Source organism: Anabrus simplex, chromosome 2 (genome assembly GCF_040414725.1).
Source record: "Anabrus simplex isolate iqAnaSimp1 chromosome 2, ASM4041472v1, whole genome shotgun sequence".
Taxonomy (NCBI): Eukaryota; Metazoa; Arthropoda; class Insecta; order Orthoptera; family Tettigoniidae; genus Anabrus; species Anabrus simplex.
Genome location: NC_090266.1, coordinates 1,181,254,354 through 1,181,276,177, shown reverse-complemented (window position 1 = coordinate 1,181,276,177; position 21,824 = coordinate 1,181,254,354). Strand labels below are relative to the sequence as shown.

Genomic DNA, 21,824 nt, shown 5'->3' with positions numbered 1-21,824 from the left:
AGAGATAGTAACAGATTTCAAGCTGCAGAAATGAAGTTCTTGAGTTAATGCTACAGAAGACAAGAAGAGGTAAGATCCGGAATCGAGAAATCCGCCATAATACACATGTAAAGCAGCCGCTAAGCGAAAATGTAAGAACATCAAGATTCAAATGGTATGGCCATGTAAAAAAGGATGGATCAAATGAGAACAGCGAGAAAATGGCTAGAAGAGGAACTGGGAGGCAAAAGACCTAGAGGCAACCATGGAAACGGTGGATCAGTCAAGTAAAGCAGGACCAGGAAGGAAGAGGAGTTGAATGGCACCAAGTTGAGAAGGAGCAAACGTACCTGGATAGACAAAGATGGAGAGCGCTCTTGTACTGCAATCGGGCGACTGGAGACGTTAAAGGATGATGGTGATGATGATGAATAATCTGTTTTAAATGCGACATTATAAAGTATTTATTAATAGTATTGATGATTCTTTGTTGATGAACTTTATATACTAATAATGACTGTGGAGGTGCACAAAGACATATGGGTAAATGATATAATTCCGGAGGACATAATAGAAAGGGTCATCTTTAGGAAGAAAGTTGCTGGAAAAAAAATGTAAGCCTAAAAAAGAGAGGCAGCTAGTTGGTGTAACCGTAGTCCACAGTTTGCAGTATCGATGTAAATTAATAGTAATAATAATATTGAATGTCTACACCTTAGTCCTGTTTCCTGATACGGGGTCGAGGTTGAAGTGAGATGAAATTATATAGCAGGTTTTTATGGCCGTGTACCCTTCTTGTTACCAACCTCAGTTCAGGAGCTAAAGGGTGCGGAAGGAATCGCCCGTGGCTTATGTATAAGAACAATCCAAGAATTTGCCTGGAAGTGGAAATGGGAAGGCACAGAAAATCATTCTTCTCCCGAATGCAGAGCTTGGTTCCATAGCCATAGCGCATTAACTCGTGCGATCACTCCACTCAATAATAATAATAAAAATAATAATAATAATAATAATAATAATAATAATAATAATAATAATAATAATAATAATAATAATAATTTTAAAAATTGGAAATTAAAGAAAGAAAGAAAGAAAGAAAGAAAGAATGAAGGAAAGATCTTAAGGAAAATCCTTTGCCCAATTGAAGACAAAGATGAATATAGACGTCGGCATAACCATGAGCTGTATACTCATGTCCAGAAGATCTCCGATGTCATGCGGAGAAGGAGAATTGCGTTTTATGGCCACTTGCTAAGAATGAAACCCACACGATTATCGGACCAGATCTTTACCTATTTTAAAAATAAGAAGAACCAGCCAACTTGGTTCAAAGAAGTGGAAAGGGACCTACAGGAGATGGGGATCACTTATGAAGATATACAGTACAAGACGCAACCCACTCAGAAGGAAACTAAAAGACCACCAGGGTTTTTAAGAAAGGCCAAAGTTGAAAACGGTAAAGACGTGAACGGAAGAAAGAAAAGAGCAACACCTGCAACGAATGAAGGAACACTGGGCAAAGATCAAAGTCCAGAGGAGACGTGGACAATACGAACAAAGAAGAAGAATTTAAAATGTATTTTCCTAAAAAGATCCAATTTTTTGGTTATGTATTTAATATCAAACTAATTCGTATGGTTCTTCGGTGACACTGCGAGAGGAAAGGGCTAGGACTGGGAAGGTGGTGACCGTGACCTTAATTAAGGAACAGCCTCAACATTTCCTGGGCTGGAAATTTGAAATACCGAGCTCGATAGCTGCAGTCGCTTAAGTGCGGCCAGTATCCGGTATTCGGGAGATAGTAGGTTCGAACCCCACTGTCGGCAGCCCTGAAGATGGTTTTCCGTGGTTTCCCTTTTTCACACCAGGCAAATGCTGGGGCTGTACCTTAATTAAGGCCAGGGCCACTTCCTTCCCACTCCTAGCCCTTTCCTGTCCTATCGTCGCAATAAGACCTATCTGTGTCAGTGCGACGTAAAGCAACTAGCAAAAAAAAAAAAAAAAAAATGGGAAATCACAGAAAACTATCTTCATAGCTGCCGACAGTAGGGAACAATTCTATAAACCTTTGAAGGCAAGCTCACGGCTTCACGTTCCTTATCTCCTAGCAAACTCATTCGGTAAATTACTTCTATTAGATATTAAAACTATTTCAAGACGGATAAAGGGATACGCATGTTCTTCAAAATGTCATCGAATATCTGTGGCCACAATATTGCAACATAGGAACTTCTTACATTCGTCTCGAGGAAAGATTTGGGTGCAAAGTCCGGAGCCGAAGAAATATATGAGCGGAGGTTGAAGATGTGATTAGTATAAGAACGGCATTAAACCGGTTCGGACGATTCAGCGGTGCGGATGCAGACTTGCAGACGAACCTCTTTCAGGACGACTTTGAATGATAGAAAATAGGGCTCTGCTAATTGTGATCGAAGAATGGCCAATTGTCAGTAAACTTTAATGTATTAAAAGGCCAGAGTTACTAAACAACCCCACCTACTCAAAATGTACAAAATTCGATGGTTATATTTATTTATTTATTTATTTATTTATTTATTTATTTATTTATTTATTGTAAAAACCTAATAATGGGAAACACATGTACAACTACAATGTAAATAAAAAGAAGATAAGAAGTTAAATAATGTTAATAATCCACAAGCCTGAATATATTTTATAAGTTGTTTTGAATTTAGTACCTTACAGTATATTTTTCATTGCTGATTTCAAAACTGTAATCCGTTTTTATCTATCACTGAAGGTTTTCTAAAAAACATGGATATGTTTCAGGAAAAAATCACTAAAAACACAATTTAAAAGTGTGTTTTAGTTTTACACCGAATTATATTAATAAGTGGCTAATTATTTTATATCAATACAACACACAATTGAAAAATATGTTCAGTATCACTACGTGTTTAAAAGTGTTTCCTATCAAGACTTCTTTTCCTGGTCTTCCTGTAGTGGACTCGTTGAGGATCGTCCCTTTCCAACACCGAGCGGTTATCCGCTATCATGTTACCATTCCATCTTCCTTGTTACCTTTTCTCTATTTTCTTAACGTCTTGATGAAATATTTAACAATGCTCTTCGCTGACAGAAAGTAGCCAAGGCATGACTGAAGAAAATGAACATTTATACTCATGTTGCAACCTAACTTCATGAAGTTTTCCCGACATGTATGCTACAATGGACTTGTAGTTTGGGTCATTTTGTTCTCAAGGAAACTGGTTACAAGTTTAAAAGTTACCCATGCTGCTTTTCCCTCCCATTTTTATCACTAAACTGGCATCCCCCGTAAGTTTACTGATGTCAGGTCCAACAAATACTGCTCGTTTTAGCTCTGCCTCAGATTAACCCGGAAACTGCTCACAAACATACCTAAAATATTCTCCTTCTTTTGGTAACGCTTTGACAGATTGTTTCATCAGACCCAATTTCATTTGAAATGGTGGAAGTAACACCTTTTTTGGATCCACAAGACTCTCCCTATGAATTTTGTTGACTCCAACTTGTCAAATGCTGGGGCTGTACCTTAATTAAGCCCACTGTCGCTTCCTTCCCACTCCTATGACAAGAGCACGAATCCTATTTAGCCTAATCTTCCTAAACCTCGTTTAAATTAATCTGCGAATTATTATTATTCAAATCCCTGATTATTGTCGGTTAAATTTAAACAGCCAAGTTCGAGCGGTTATCAAACATAAACAGTGATTAGCAGTGAAGGTAAAATGGCTGCCAGATTTAAAGATGATTTTGAAGATGAACTGCTGTATCTGGAACAGAATGGATATGAGCACAAAGGTATAAAAGTGTAAAGAGGCTCTCCTTTTGAATAACTTAGATATAGAAAATTTATGGTAAGGTTTTGTTTATCTAAACAGTCGGTTTCGTTTCTTCTGGAATCAACGCAAAATAACCTACAATTTCCAAGGTAGAGAAATCCTGTTTCTACTATTTCTTTTTTCTATTTGCTTTACGTCGCACCGACACAGATAGGTCTTATGGCGACGTTGGGAGAGGAAAGGCCTAGGAATTGGAAGGAAGCGGCCGTGGCCTTAATTAAGGTACAGCCCCCAGCATTTGCCTGGTGTGAAAATGGGAAACCACGGAAAACCATCTTCAGGGCTGCCGACAGTGGGGCTCGAACCCACTATCTCCCGATTACTGGATACTGGCCGCACTTAAGCGACTGCAGCTATGGAGCTCGGTGTTTCTACTATCACTCTGCGGTATTATTCCATGATTATTCTTTCTTTGTCATGTTGATTCCATCTGTCTTTTTATTTTCAACGGCGTCTTCGTGTCTAATAACTAAGAAATTAATTCTGCTACAATAACGGTTTCAAAATCGGAAATATTAGACGACCGTTTACTCTTTTGTTCTTCCATGTTGTTAATAAGTAGGGCCTATATGTTTATGACCTAAACATGTTAGAAATATGTTATCATTTATGACCTAAAAAGTATTAAAACATGACAATAATATGACTTCAAAATGTTTCGGCAACATTTTTTTTTTTTTTTTTTTGCTATTTGTTTTACGTCGCATCAACACAGATAGGTCTTATGGCGACGATGGGATAGGATAGGCGTAGGACTGGGGAAGAAGCGGCCGTGGCCTTAATTAAGGTACAGCCCCAGCATTTGCCTGGTGTGAAAATGGGAAACCACGGAAAACCATCTTCAGGGCTGCCGACAGTGGGGTTTGAACCCACTATCTCCCGATTACTGGATACTGGCAACATTTTTGAAATCTTCAAAATCATGCCGCTGTTTAAATTAGCATTATATTAAAAATATACTTTTAAAATCTAGCACATTCAATAATAATAAAAATAAGTAGTATTAATTATTATTAGATTATATTTTGAATAAAGTGGTATGAGGGGTGGAACGGGGTCCACTCAGCCTCGGGAGGTCAACTGAGTAGAGGTGGGTTCGATTCCCACCTCAGCCATCCTGCAAGTGGTTTTTCGTGGTTTCCCAATTCTCCTCCAGGCGAATGCCGGGATGGTACCTAACATAAGGTCACGGCCGCCTCCTTCCCTCTTCCTTGCCTATCCCTTCCGATCTTCCCATCCCTCCACAAGGCCCCTGTTCAGCATAGCAGGTGAGGCCGCCTGGGCGATGTACTGGTCATTCTCCCCAGTTGTATCCCCGACCAAGAGTCTGAAGCTCCGGGACACTGCCCTTGAGGCGGTAGAGGTGGGATCCCTCGCTGTGTCCGAGGGAAAAGCCGACCCTGGAGGGTAAACAGATGATGATGATGATGATGATGATGATGATATTTTGAATTTGTTTAATTACCCATTCGAGTGGTAACTCTCGACTCTGCAGAGAATGAAATAAATGTCACACGTTGATGGGCGATCAGAAGAAATTACAATAGCAAGTTACATGCATTTTAAAGTTTTCAAATAGGAACGATCTTCTATTTTCACGCAACATTGACTTATAACATCGCAGGATGTTATTGTTGCATATATGAAATATGTCAAATCATTAGAGTTCAATTGAGGCTCACCTTTCCGTCGCTTTCTAAGCATCTGTTTCATTCTATACAGCTTACCATCCTAATTGTTCGACTCGTTGGCTGAATGGTCAGCGTATTGGCCTTCAGTTCAGAGGGTACCGGCTTCGATTTCCGGCCGGGTCGGGGATTTTAACCTTCATTGGTTAATTCCAATGGCCCGGGGGCTGGGTGTTTGTGCTGTCCCCAACATCCCTGCAACTCACACACCACACATAACACTATCCTCCACCACAATAACACGCAGTTACCTACACATGGCAGATGCCACCCACCCTCATCGGAGGGTCTGCCTTACAAGGGCTGCACTCGGCTAGAAATAGCCACACAAAATTATTATTATTATACCCTCCTAATTCACTTAAATATTTATTTCTAAGAAAGATAATTTTAACAAATTACAAACAACAATTAGGAGAGTGAAAAGTCCGTCTTTGAGACGACTGCGAGCAGGTGTGCGAAAATGGAATTTAAAAAAAAGGATAAAATGTGACAAAAATACTAAAATTAACGAGGAAATATGACCATAATATAAAAGACTTTCGGAAAATGACAAAAAACGTTATAAAATCCAAATTATGACTTTATATGACCCGTAAAAATTGCATAATTTTAGTCACCATAGATAAAATCATGCTTAATTTGTATTTTCCATGGAATGAATGTATAGAAAACATATGACATGTCAAAAACATCCAGGCCCTAATGATGAGTACTTTTAGCGATGAAGAAATTAGTATTCTTCCGACTAACAAAGGAAACACGAAATCACCGTAGTGCGTTCATAATTCTCCGTTCGCAAGCAAAACTTCACGGTAGTGTTTAATTCCACTGCCAAACTAAACGTGCTTATAGAATGGCGTATGGCTTTTACTGCCGGGAGTGTCCGAGGACAAGTTCGGCTCGCCAGATGCAGGTCTTTTGATTTGACACCCGTAGGCGACCTGCGCGTCGTGATGAGGATATTATGATGATGAAGACGACACACACACCCTGTCCCATTGCCAGAGGAATTAACCAATTATGGTTAAAATTCCCGACCCCGCCGGGAATTGAACGCGAGACAACTGTGACCAAAGACGAGCACCATTTAACCATGCAGCCGGACTAAACGTGCTGAAGTAATCATTGATTGAGAGTGGTGCTCCACGGTTCCTTGTAACCAGTTCTCAAATTTAAAACATGTTCGCGTACACACTGATTAGCCTAAACTTAAATGGGCTTGATGCACTTGGCTACTAGATATTTCATATCCAATCGCGACCATAAAGACCTACCTGTGTTGATGTGACGTAAAGCAAAATGTACAGTAAAATGACTTCAGCCTGTAAAGCGGCCTATACACATACGAGCATGGTTCGGCGAACTTGGTCTTTCTCAATGGTCACCAACCAAGATCGCTTGTGTGTTCTCACACGAACCATGTTCGTGGAGAACGTGGATTTCTGTGGAGTTGGAGAACTTAATTCGTGAAGTTGCCAGCGACGAATCGTGTTCGCGCGCGTGTAGTGGAGAGTATGAACAACTGTAGAAACCGATTTTGACGGGCTGAGTTGATAATATGAGACGAGGCATTAGCAGCAAGCGGTTGGTAAGTACAGTATTCGAGATGACTGACACTGCGACCTTCATGCATCCTAGCTTCTTGACACATGTTGTAGTCTTTCAGAGGCTTTCGTTGTCTTTGGAAAGTGAAGTCAAGTGAATACACAGCCAGATGTAAGCAGGAGGAGGCATTAGAGGAGATACTGAGAATTATGCGAGAGAAGATACCCGAGGCAGATTTAGCGTTTTTAACTGCGAGAGTTAATTCGTTGAAACAAAGTTTCCGGAGGGCAGTGAGGTAAGTTAAAGAGTTGAAAAGTAAAACGGGTTCGTCGCAAGAAAGTATCCATGAACCGAAAAAATCACTTTTATATACTTGTCCTTGAAGACCTCGTAGATAGCGTTACAAGTTTCTGGAATTATCTTTCCTAGAGCTTGAGGGGAAATTGCCGCTTAACACTTTAAATCTTCCATTCTTCTTCCCGTAACCGAGTACCGAAGTGTAGCTACTAGCCGTGATTGTTTTTTCTCATATGGGTATCTTGCTTTGTGATCAATGGCGCAACCATGTTTAAAAATGTCTGTATTCTATATCTGACATTCGCAAAAAAATGGAAAGTCTTTTTCACTTGTGTCTTTGAGCATGTTTAAAAGATTCATGTGCGACCACTTGTCTCTTTCCCGTAACTAGTCCTTACACCACGTACTCGTCTCCTCCTTCTTCCTAAAACAACTCAATTTGTCAAGAACAATAACAGCAGCCGCAACTTTCGAAGCGCTCATTTCCACAAGTGTGAGACTCAATTCTTCGTCCTGAACGAACATGTGTGTAGCGAAAGAGAAGCGAACTTGGTTCGCGAGCCAACTTCAGGAACCAAGTTCGACGAACCATGTTCGTATGTGTACAGGGCGCTAAGATTTTCCTCAATGGTCGTTCTTTCCTCATATAGTGCTGTTTCCTCTTACGGCTAACCCATTAGCAGAGGAAGCATGGACAGTTTGTGTAACCACTTTGTGACCAAGCAACATTGAAATCACCATAGATCGTCCATTTGTAGCCTGAATAGCAAAGTTTGTTGTGGTTCACCTCAAGATATTCACGAACCGCATATCCGAGAGACACCATAACATACTTATTACCATTGTGTAGAATTACTACTTTTTGCTCCTTTTTGAATAATCGATAGAAGGACTCCAATCTTCCGACATATATTTTATACTGGAAGTTGGCATAAGTCCAAAAGGCACCGATGCAAAAACAAGGTCATCTTCTTGAGTAGAAATTTACCCGAACTCTATTTCTCTACTCCGATAGCAAGAAAATGACGTACCAGAAGCCAACATATGTTTTTCGTTTAATCTCGATCCTAAAACTTCTGCTGAGTCTTCCAAAGCACAAAGTCCCTAACTACATCGTTTTCAGCGGATTTTACGAGTTTATTGTTGTCTATTCAATGTAAGAACCGCTATTTCATTATGGTGACTTTAATACATTTACATAATGTATAAAAATTGGGAGTTCCATGCAAAAATATAGTGTGTTACCTAACTGAACGTAAAATACATATCATCATCATCATTACAGATCTCGCAATAACAGGAGTTGCCAAAACGATCCTGCACATACAAGAACAACGAATTAATTATCAAAGATGTCAAACAAGAGTTGTCGCGGAATGGATTATGTGTTATTAATCCGTAATTGTGTTATCACACCAATGTAATCTATACACGTATGTAAAACAAATCCATGGCGCAACAGCCCATTAGGACCTTGGCCAGCCAAGACAACCGCCCAGCCAGACGGCCTGCAGATACTGAAGTGCTACATGGTCAGCGTATGACATCTTCAGACGTATTGCTTGCTATTTTGACCGGGTCCGCTTTCTCTCGTATTGAACAGCTCCTCAGTTGATCTCACTAGGCTGAGTGAACTCAGTCCTGAATTAAAATCCATGTATAGTCCAGGAGTAGAACTCGGGTCCTCCGGGTAAGAGGCAGCCACACTATCCATACACTACGGGCTGGTATTACAGAGATTGTCGATGTAGCTCAATTGGCTAGGCGCTTACTCTCTATGCCCTAGGTTAAGGCATCGAAAGTTGGTGCAGTCGGTTTGTATGTTAGTAGATTTACAGACACGTTACACTCTCATTTCCTGGGCGAAATTCCAGCACTCTCGCCAAGAGTAGTTGAAGGAATGTTGTACAGTTTTGCCAGAAAGTTTAGTGACACGCTATAATTTGAACATAGGTGATCCTATCGCTATATTATTAGGTTAGAGAACAATTTTCTTAACTGTTGATTAACAACGAGAAGCGTGTATTTGTTTGGCCCAAACTCGGCGTTTCTACGACGATGGCTATTCCTTCTAGAAAATCTTATAAATTTCTAAACAAACAAGATTGTTGACATTTTTGACAATAAATTGTAAAATAACTTAATAACTGTGGTTGAATTTTGATTTATTGCCGGACTGTGTCTAACGTATTATATTTTTAATTAACAAGAATTAAATATTTCTTGAAGAATTATTTCGTAAAAGGCCAAGCACTTCCTGAGGTTTTCTTTTCTAGACAAGGGTGGGGAAAATCGTGTATAAGTTGTTTGATATGACTTTTGAAAGAAAGCACCTAACACACACGAAATTGTCTCGCTTTCCCGAGCGAATCCCAAGGAACGCTGCTGTACCAACCGCGGCGCACTACATACTTCTATTCAAAAGTTTTACCAAATTAAATATACCCTGATTTCCCCCACACTTGTCTAGAAAAAGTATCTCAGGAAATGCTTGACCGATTGATAAGTAATTTTTCGTGGCATATCTTAGCATTCTTAATTTAAAATATAATAAGTTGAAAACAATCCAGCAATAAATCAAAATTGCATCACAGCTAGTTATTCAGTAATATTTGATTTTATTGTAAAAAGTAACCATCGTCGTACTCGTTTCCCGTTGTAAATTAACAGTTAACACTTTCTTATTTAACCTAATAATATAGCGACAGGGTAGCTTGTGTTAGAATGGTAGTGTGTCCTTAAACATTGTGTCAAAACTGTACACATATCTCCACTATCATCCTGGCTGGGTCGGGAATTTTAACTTTCAATGGTTAATTTCTCTGGCTCGGGGGGCTGTTTGTTTGTGCCGTCTTCAACATTAGAATTCATGTTAGGTAGGGCCTCATCCTCACATACGTGCAGGTCGCCTTTAGGGCGTCAAATTGAATGACCTGCACCGGAGGCCGTAGAGTGTTATTTACTGCAATCCTTTGTAGCATAAGCCGGCCCCGCGGTGTAGGGGTAGCGTGCGTGCCTCTTACCCGGAGGCCCCAGGTTCGATTCCCAGCCAGGTCACGGGTTTTGTACCTGCATCTGAGGGCTGGTTTGAGGTCCACTCAGCCTACGTGATTACAATTAAGGAGCTACCTGACGGTGAGATAGCGGCCCCGGTCTAGAAAGCCAAGAATAATGGCCGAGATGATCTGTCGTGCTGACCACACGCACCTCGTAATCTGCAGGCCTTCGGGCTGAGCAGCGGTCCCTTGGTAGGCCACGGCCCTTCGGGGCTTTTGCACCATGGGGGGATGGGTTGTAGCATAAATCTAAACAATACTATTGTCTTACACATTGTTTTTTGCTGAAGTTAAAATCTTTTACTCGAGCTGTTGCAAAGTTAAACTCCATGAGTACAAAATCAAAACCTATTTGGAAATTCGAAATTTCGGCCTTTCAATTTTCAAACACCAGTGTTCAGATAAATGATCTCGTAGCATAGTGGTCAGACAAGCCACTGGCTCCGTAATGTAAGATGCATGAGTTCGAATCACCATCGAACTATATAAATTCCTTTTTCATTTTTTCGCTTCCCTGTACTTTCTTAAAATGTCCCCTTATCTTACTTTTAACTGTACATTATTCCTGGCACGATGTCCGGTTCCGTGGCTAAATGGTTAGCGTAATAGGCTTTGCTCACAGGGGTTCAGGGTTCGATTCCCGGCAGGGTAGGGAATTTTAACCATAATTGGTTAATTCAGCTGGCACGGGGGCTGAGTGTAGGTGTCGTCTTCATCATAATTTCATCCTCATCACTAAGCGCAGGTCGCCTACGGAAGTCAATTCAAAAGCCCTGCACCTGGCGAGCCGAACATGTCCTCGGACACTAGTCCAGCTCCTTGACTGAATAGTCAGCATTATGGTCTTTGGTTCAGAGAGCCCCGGGTTCGATTCCCGGCTGGATCATGGGTTTTAACTTTGGTTAATTTCTCTGGCTTGGAGGCGTTTTTGTTTGTCTTAAGACACACATTCGGTTAATTCAACATGTTGCACTACAATCCACAAGAAGAATACGCAATAGACAATGTAACCCTCCAGGAAGAATTGGTGTCAGGAAGGACATCTGGCCGTAAAACTGGGCTGAATCCGCACCAAGTGCCGACCCGAGATAAATGGGGGGAAAAATCCGGAAAGAATAAGGAGATGAGTGACCAAGGAATAAACGCATTTTAAATGTATTTAAATTTAAAATTATTTGATGTAGACTCAAACATGTGGAACTTACGCTATGCAGCCATCATCATCTTGACCACTATTTACGAGAACGCTTCTCTGAATGTGGCTTACGTGACAGCTTATGGGTGATGTTTGGAAAAAATAAAACGAGCAAGAGGCTGTGTTGTTTGTGTCATGTGGCTATCAACCTGCATTCGGGAGATAGTGGGTTCGAATCCTACTGTCGGCAGGACTGAAGATGGTTTTCTGTGGTTTTCCATTTCCACAAAGTATGGGTATGTAAGCTGGGTATGTCCTTGAGGTAAGGCCACGGTCGCTTCCTTTCTACCCCTAGCTCTTTCCTATCCCATCGTCGCCTATCTGTGTCGGTGTCGACGTAAATCAAATTCTGGTAATTGAAATGCTAACATCTCGAAAACTAATGCCCACTCGAGAGAATTTCCAAATACATATTGATTTTTTACCAATGTAGATTAACCTCGTGATCGCTCGACCAAGTTCTGTAGCCTACTCCCCTTGCTGGTGCAATGGTAGATAACGTCTGCCTACTGTTTTTTGTACCGGGCGAGTTGGCCGTGCGCGTAGATGCGCGCGGCTGTGAGCTTGCATCCGGGAGATAGTAGGTTCGAATCCCACTATCGGCAGCCCTGAAGATGGTTTTCCGTGGTTTCCCATTTTCACACCAGGCAAATGCTGGGGCTGTACCTTAAGGCCACGGCCGCTTCCTTCCAACTCCTAGGCCTTTCCTATCCCATCGTCGCCATAAGACCTATCTGTGTCGGTGCGACGTAAAGCAAATAGCAAAAAAAAAAAAAAAACTACTAGTTTTTGTGTGTACACGTATGATGTGCATTTCCAGAATATTTCTTGACATGTATTTCCTCTTGGTTGCAGGTTACTAAAGAGCCTGCTTGCAGTGGAAGACGAGTTCGCGGTAAGTACCACCAACTGCTATGTTTTCACACGCTGAGCTTGGCCTGTTCGGTCACCGCAGGTTAAAACCGGTTGCTTGGTGGCGGCAGTCCGCGGTAATCGTCTAATGACATGCATTTTCGTTACGAAATGTAACTCCGTCATGCTTCAATTGATGTTCATCGGAAAGAGTAAATTTGAAGCCCCTCCTCTTAGCCAATCACAATGACAACTCGTGCTCAGAAACCTCCAATAGAGTACGTGATAAAAGTGACGTCATTATCGATGATATCCAATGGTGTTTTACTTTCCTGGTTTCTTGCTTTTGGCGACGTGGTTTCCACGCTTCTATGGCCTCCAAGGTCCATTGCGTTCTGACTGATGGCACTTGGCGTTCTTTTTTTCCTTGGTATGCGCTTCCCAGACGTCACGTTTGTGTATCGGATGGATTTCCTCCGCCATGTAGCACGTGAGACCACTACTAGTCTTACTCGGCTGGCTAATGACCCAGTCGTCTATACTAGCGTACTCAACGTGTTTCTTTCGCGTACCCTCAAATATAACTTCTCTTCAACTTTATACCCCCCTCTCCAGTAACGTAGCTATCTGCTTTTACTAAAACACCAACTTGGCAGGTTTGATCCTAGCTCAGTCCGGTGGTATTTGAAGGTGCTCAAATACGTCATCCTCGTGTCGGTAGATTTACTGGCACGTCACAGAACTTTTTGGGACTAAATTCCGGCACCTCGGTGTCTCCGAAAACCGTAAAAATAGTTAGAGGGACGTAAAGCAAATAACGTTAAGTAAATATGACCACTGTGTATCCAAATTTTCGATTTCAGTCATTTAAAATGTAGCCTCCATGGCTCAAGTGGCAGCGCGCCGGCCTCTAATTGCTGGATCCCGTGGTTCAAATCCCGGCCACTTCATGTGAGATTTTTGCTGGACAAAGCAGAGGCAGGACAGGTTTTTTCTCCGGGTACTCCGGTTTTCCCTGTCATCTTTCAATCCAGCAACACTCTCCAGTATCATAATTTAATTCCATCTGTCAGTCATTAATCATTGCCGCAGAAGAGTGCGACAGGCTTCGGCAACCGGCACAGTTCTTACTCCCGCCACTAGATGAGAGCATCATTCATTCGATTCCTGACCCGGTCAAATGACTGGAAAAACGATGAGGATTTTTCATGTTGGGACAAATACAAACACCCATTCCCGAGTCATAGAAATTAACCAGACGGGGTTAAAATCCCCGATCCCACCGATTCCCGAGACTAATAATAATAATAACGGACAGAAGAACGTCGTGCTAAACACACTGAGCTAATGAAGACGATGTGGATCAAGCGAAAATAAACAAATGCCAGAATGTAAAGTGAGGCTCTTCGTGGTCTCTAGTTGGCCGATTAGCGAAGTTGAATGAATGGATAATATACATTTTAATTATAGACTCTTATGCCTTTCAGCAAGCCTCTGTGAATTTACTAAATGCCACCACAAACCTCTATGTCTAACTAGTTATGTTGCCTCGTTTAGTTCTATACCTCTTACTTTTGAATCATTAGAAACTGAGTCTAACCATCGTTGTCTTCTCTCCCTCTACTTCTCTTTCCCTCCACGACCGAGTCTATTATTCTCCTAGGTAACCTATCCTTCTCCATTCGCCTCACATGACCCCACAACCGAAGCCAGTTTATGCGTACAGCTTCATCCATCGAGTTAATTCCTAACTTAGCCTTTATCTCCTCATTACGAGTACCCTCCTGCCATTGTTCCCACTGGTTTGTACCAGCGGACATCCTCTCTTTTTCACGTCTGTTACTTCTAACATTTGAATAAAATATCCTGAGTCTATCCATCTTTCACTCCCATTAAAGAAAAGTTGTTCTCAAAGCATAACTTACCAGTGTAAAGATGGTTTCGTCCGACAGCTGACTTGCTTACTTCCTTATACAGAATACTGCTGATCGCAACTGTGAGCTCACTGCATTAGGTTTACTGCACCTTGATTCAATGTCACTTACTATACTAGCATCCTGGGAGAACACACAACCTAAATACTTGAAATTATCTACCTGCTCCAGCTTTGTATTCCCAACTTCACATTTAATTTCTTCTTACCTACTGACATTGCTTTAGGGCTGGAAAGGCTAATTTTCATATAATACTCATTACTCCTTTTTATCAAATTGAAAGATATTAGACTGCAGGCATTCAGCACAATCTGTCGTTGAGACCAAGTCGTCGGCATAGGCCAAACTGCTTACTGCATTTCCACCTAACTGAATCCCTCCCTGCCATTTTATACTTTTCAGTATATGATCCATGTAAACATTGAACAGCAAAGGTGAAAGATTACAGCCTTGCCTAAAAGTACCTTGAACAAAGAACTCTTTCTACCATCAATTCACACTGCAGCGCATTTGTCAACATAAATGCCTCTGTAAAGGGTCTTCTTCAGATCTACAAAAAATAATTGTCTATTTCTCTTGTAGCATTTTTCAATTACCTGGCGCATACTGAAAATCTGGTCCTGACAGCCCCTCTGTTGTCTGAAACCACACTGGTTTTCATCCAGCTTCCTCTCAACCACTGATCGCACCCTATCTTCCATTATACCATTGAACATCTGGCCTGATATAGTGATAAATGAAATACCTTGGCTCGGTAGTCCTTCCTGTTCCATTGCTTAGCCTGTAGATAGATGCAATTACTGTCTTCGTCCAATCAGAAGGTATCTTTCTAATATTCCATGCCACCCACCTCGATATCTGCAGTCGCATAAGTGCGGAGTATCCAATATTCGGGAGATAGTGGTTCGATCCACAGTTGGCAGCCCTGAGGATGGTTTTCCGTGGTCTCCCATATTCTTACCAGGGAAATGCTGAAACTCTATCTTAATTAAGGCCGCGACCGCTTCCTTTCCACCTCTAGCCCTTTACTGTCCCATTGTCGGCCTAAGACCTATCTGTGTCGGTGCGACGTAAAGCTACTTGCAAAATACTGTATATAGGCTACATTCTATGCTAATCTTATTACTCTACTCATATGAAGCCATTTAATCCCTACCTTCCCACTATATTTCAACATTTCTGGTCTAATTGCCTCTATTCTTGCTGCTTTATGAGAATGGAATTTATCATCGTTTCCACTTCTTCAACCGTAATTTCACCAACAACAATGCCCTCCTCCCCATAAGTTCGTTGTTTGTGACGTCACCAGAAAAAATCCTTTTTCGACAAGAAGACTTTCAAATGATTCCTTCCATCTGTTTAGTGATTCACTGGGATCTATTATGAGTTCACCCGATTTACACAAAACACTATTATTTTCCTTTTTTCCTCCCTTTCTAAGATTGTTGATTACTGTCCAGAAAGAAAGAAAGAAAGAAAGAAAGAAAGATTTTTCTACCCTTTAAGCTAGACATTTCAGGTTATAACCGAATTCTTCCCACAGCTACGGCTTGGATTCAACAACTATTTGTTTAGTTCTGTTTCTTTCATCTACGTACAATTCCCTGTCTGAATCGGTCCTTATTTGGAGTCATTTCTGATACGCCTTTTTTTTTTTTTTTTTTTTTTTTTACGTTTCATCATTCGAATAATATGTTCGCTTTTTCTCCATCTTTATATAAAGTTGTTCTTTGCTGACTCAGCCAGATCTACTTCATTTCTTCCATAAGCCACATTGATATTGATTGCTCCCCGTCGAATTGCATTTCGTTCACCGAGTTGTTTCCATGGAGTCCCTCGCCTGTCAAATGAAAGTTACTCCCATAGGTCCGAGGCTTGCTTTATACGTTCCACACGTGCTCGTAAAAATTCTGTTATATGGGATCCTACCTACTTACAGACAGTCTCTGTAAGTACCTTTCATTTAACGGGTTAAGTACCACCGGTGGATTGCATAACCCTAACCGCCTGAGCACGAGGAGGGCCATGACTCAGAATATGTCCGAGATGTCTACACGTATTTCGTAGCAACTGGTATCCTGACTCTCAGAACCACTTAGTAAAGTATTAAGCAGTTGCCCATGGTTTACGAATTAGGACGTGACTAAAATGAAATGGCGTATGACTTTTAGTGCCGGGAGTGTCCGAGGACAAGTTCGGCTCGCCAGATGCAGGTGTTTTCATTTGACGTTCGCAGGCGACCTGCGCGTCGTGAGGAGGATGAAGTTATGATTAAGATGGCACATACACCCAGCCCCCTGCCAGCGAAGTTAACCAATTAAGGTTAAAATTCGTGACCCTGCTGGGAATCGAATCCGAGACCCCTGTGACCAAAGGACAGCACCCTAATCATTTAGCCATGGAGCCGGACAGGACGTGACGACAGTAACCCACACACGATAATATCCGAGCGAGTTGGACGTGCGGTTAGAGTCGCGCAGCTGTGAGCTTGCATTCGGGAGACAGTGGTTTCGTACCACACTGCCGGCAGCCCTGAAATGGTTTTGCGTGGTTTCCCATTTTTACACCAGGCAAATGCTGCCGCTGTACCACTTCCTTCTCACTCCTAGTCCTTCTCTATACCATCGACGCCATATGACGTATCTGAGTCAGTTGCGAGGTAAAGCAAGTTGTAAAAAGTTTAAAAAATATTTAGAAACTAAATTGACACTTCAGTGATGAACTTTCAGTACTTGTAAGGAACGTCTTCACTTTCTTATTTTTCAATATTCAACTTATTTCAAACCTCCATATCGACTGTGTCATTTCGGTAAGTAGGGTAGTTTTCGTCCGCCTCTGTGGTGTAGTGGTTAGTGTGATTAGCTGCCACCCCCGGAGGTCCGGGTTCGATTCCCGGCTCAGCCACGAAATTTGAAAAGTGATACGAGGGCTGGAACGGGGTTCACTCAGCCTCGGGAGGTCAACTGAGTAGAGGTGGGTTCAATTCCCACCTCAGCCATGCTGGAAGTGGTTTTCCGTGGCTTCCCACTTCTCCAGGCAAATGCTGGGATGGTACCTACCTTAAGGCCACGGCCGCTTTCTTCCCTATTACTTGTCTATCCCTTCCACTATTCCCATCCCCCCCACTAGGCCCCTGTTCAGCATAGCAGGCGAGGCCGCCTGGGCGAGGTACTGGTCATCCTCCCCAGTTGTATCTCCAGACCCAATGTCTCACGCTCCAGCACACTGCACTTGAGGCGGTAGAGGTGGGATCCGTTGTTGAGTCCGAGGGGAAAACCAACCCTGGAGGGTAAGCGGATTAAGAAAGAAAGAAAGAAAGAAAGAAAGAAAGGGTAGTTTTCTTTTTTATATGTACGTAACTCTGTAGTGAGTGCAAGATATGATGTAGTTGGAGCATACAGTTATCTTCTCTTCAACTTACATAACATGGAGCGCGTTCATGAGTATACATCTCAGATAAATTAGTGGAAGTATTGTGAAGGCACTGCGCCTTCACTGATGATCTCATGTGGTTCCACTAATAGCGTGAGAAACGGTAGTTGAATGTAACATAAATCTTGAACACCCGTTCTTTTTTTCTGAAGCCATCAAGACTTTGGGCTGTCTCGTCTCCTGAACAAGTCCGAACTTGCTCATCTGAGTCGTGGGAAACCTTGCGAGCAAGGATTGCCTCATTGCTCTCTGGCATCCAGCACTCCATTTTCTCTCATCTACCTCCATGGCAGTATGCCCTAAGACGTTACCACAGGAGAAAACACGAGTTAAATTATTCGCTGAATGACATTTTAACTGATTTCTCATCAAGACTTCTGCGGATCACAGTGGTCCCTGGTTCGATTCCCGGCAGGGTCGGAAATTGTAACCATCATTGGTTAATTTCGCTGGCACTGGGGCTGGGTGTATGTGTCGACGTCATCATCATTTCATCCTCATCACGACGCGAAGGTCGCCTGCGGGTGTCAAATCAAAAGACCAGCACCTGGCGAGACAAGCACGTCCTCGGACACTCCCGGCACTAAAAGCCATACGCTATTTCATCACAATATTTATTATTATTATTATTATTATTATTATTATTATTATTATTATTATTATTATTATTATTATTATTATTTACAATTTGCTTTATGTCGCACCGACACAGACAAGTTTCATGGCAACGATGGGATAGGAAAGGGCTGGGAGTAGGAAGGAAGCGTCCATGGCATTAATTAAGGTAAAGCCTCACCATATGCCTGGTGTGACAATGGGAAACCACGGAAAACCATAATCAGGGCTATCGACAGTGGAGTTCGACCTCACTATCTCCAGAATGCAAGCTCACAGCTGTGCGACCTTAGCCGCACGGCTAACCCGCTCGGTCTTCATTCTATTTTTAACTTATGCTATATCGGTATATATATTTAGTACTTAAGAAAATAGTATAATTTATTATTTCACTTAATTCACTTAATGGTAATTATACTTGTTCGGGGTTTCTTTGGTTCACAGAGTGGTGAGAAGTGCCTGGGTTGAATGGTTGGACAAGGAATTAACTAGAGCAGAACTTAACACAACAAATTTTTAAATTTAGTTTATTTCCTTTTCTTTTTCTAGTTTAAAATTGATAGATAGAAAATCTGAAGGAATAACAGACAAATATAACAGGTTATATAATGAGCTCGTCAGCTCTAACAATATTGTACCCGACATAGTCAGTCTGCGAACACGAGACACCCCAGGGGTGCTCAGTTCGGTGGCTGTAGGCTTATAAAATAAATGAATGTGGCAGGATTATCATAGGGTTCATCGAATAAGCACGTTCCAGGTATAAAACAAATATGACACTTTTATTTAATTAAATGCAATATTGGCCATCCTGAAATCTGTGATTATGATTATGATCGCTACGTTATGGAATTTAATATGGCTCTTGATGTAACAAACCTAGGTGCAAACTAATGGGATGGTACACGGCAGTTGTTTCCCTAACATTCTAACAGAGTGTTACATAGTTAAAATTTTTTTTATCGTCTTTAAAGTTATTAAATAATTTATTTAAAGTTGAACTAAAAATTGTCGTTCAGAAAAATGAGGTCTGGGCCAAGCCTTCATCGACAATCTGGAAAAAATGCAGTAATTGTAAGAACGAGTATAATAAAGAAATATCCAAGATTCAAAAGTTAACAATTATAACAAAAATAAAATTTACAGTCGTTATCTTAACAATTTTGTAATTATAAAATGAAAAGTTGAATTTGCCTTGGTTTTCTCTAAGTTAATCCGAGACGTCGGATATACCAGTTCACGTCATCTCACATCTCTTTTCGTGAGAATTTATACTGAACTTTAAGCATCTAATCAATAATTAAACAAAATAAAACGCCTTCTGGGCTTGCAAACGTAAGTAAATGGGGAGAATATCATCCATGTGGAAATCCCGTCCACTATCAATCGATAATGTCAAAGTGTCACATATTTTCAGAACAGAACACATAGAAAATAATTTTCTAACTACTAACAAATTACTATTTCTACAGCTAACTACGGAAATTGTCAAGAAGACTGTGAGTACAAGAAGAAAATATCTACACTATGTACATGTCGACGAGCGTCGATCAATCATATTACTCTCCTGTTAACAGATTTATTGAGTTACAGCAAGATTGAGTTACCTCATGAGAGCGAAAAATTGCATCACGAATGAGCTTGCATAGTCACGAATCAAATATGATTTAGATATTTCGTCGAAGACCTGTTCTTCAGACCTAAGGCCTTCTCGAACGTTCACCTGTACCTTCAACTTGAAATTATTGAATTACTTGAGAAAAGTTGGGATATTCCCACGAATTAAGAAGTACATCGATTAACATGGACTTTCATTTTCTTCATCTGAAGACACTAATATTAGACTACACTGCATTCATCGCGAATAATCCATTAACATGTGAAAAGCTCAGTTTCACGAAGATTCATGTCATGCACAATTATTCCATATACTCCACACGTACAGTGTACTACCATGACGACTCTAATTTGTCGCATCCTAATCTCAAATATGTGTAACCACGAAATATCAGGACCTACCATCGTCCTACAAATACATAATATCCACTTAAATGTGTCTCGATGATTAATTACTCTAACTAATTATCACATGCCCCCAATGCACATATTCACATTAAATTCGTATATAGAATTCAGACTCAATATCCCGATGACACGTTATCTCAAACACGAGGTACAAGTAGAAGTTCCATTACAAGGAAAATATTGAAAATATGGACGAAATATCCTACCATTTAATCCATCGGATATAAATTAATTCATATTCGTGACGAAATTCACTCAATAAGCAAAGATGGTGTTGATAACACATGGATAACTCTATCGGAACCCTCACTGTCAAATTCATGGCCACATGGTCATTAAGCAATCGCATGTGTCAGTTTTACGACATATTCGAGCAAATATACAACCATAAAATGTGTCAAAATAGCTTGCTGAGAAGAAAGAAAGAATAGAACAAAACTACATAGAACAGATATAAATGAGACGTAATCGACTTAACTTAAGGAGAAATCTTCACGTCTGGAAGTCTGGGTTCTCAATCAGCCATGCTAGGATGAAAGAATCTGCATCCCGACGCCGCCAACGGTGGTCGATAGTTTAGAACTTCATGGTGAAGCACTGGTAATCCATAATGCGAAGTTCCGTCCTCTTCTGGAAATGATCACGTCCACGTCTTCCGCGTCCACTCGTGAGAAAGCTGAAACTTACACAAAGTGCTTTAGCATAAACTCCAAACACACACGTAACTGTATTTTGGAAATGACACGTACTTAAGGGATTAATATCTGCACATTCGACGTCTGATCACAGCACTGTTTTAAGTTGAATACAATTATCAGAGGTGTAGAGCACAGGAGTGAAGCCACTGTTCTTGACGACAGTATTCACGACGTTCCACGCTGAGCGACTGCAGATGATAGTCCAGGAACACGCCAGTGAGTGTGAGAGTGAGTAATCTTATCACATGACTTAAATATCGTGTCTGGTGCACATGCACGGAAGTAAAGTCAATTTAGATACTAAATTCTTCTACTGTACGAATATACAACTTCATTACCATTTTTGCCACAAGGTCGTGTAAATTATTTCAAAATTTCAGTTTTTAATTTATATCCTCTAAATGTGCTATTTTTTATCCAGTTTATTTTAATTTAATCCTTGAGCCTTCCGTAAATATGCATGTCACGCCACCAAAGATATTATAAATATTTCATTCATATCGTTCCTCGCAATTACAGGTGACACGCGCTGGTATCTCTCTTTCTCTCGCCAACCTTCATTTTTTTATTTTTATTTTTGTTAGCCGGGCGGTCGCCCTCTTCACGTAAAAAAACTCGTTCTCGTTCTTGCCCAAGGTCGCGCACACCCCATCTCGCCGA

At 41.1% G+C, this 21,824-nt stretch overlaps 1 protein-coding gene across 1 annotated transcript in view; it reads left to right on the top strand.

The window, feature by feature from the left end:
• Delta (neurogenic locus protein delta) overlaps nt 1–21,824 on the top strand; it is a 1,656,387-nt gene that overhangs the window by 436,793 nt on the left and 1,197,770 nt on the right. The window contains exon 2 of the mRNA XM_067142151.2: nt 12,464–12,503. The gene's annotated coding sequence lies outside the window, so the exon portion shown is untranslated. The remainder of the gene's footprint in view (nt 1–12,463; nt 12,504–21,824) is intronic.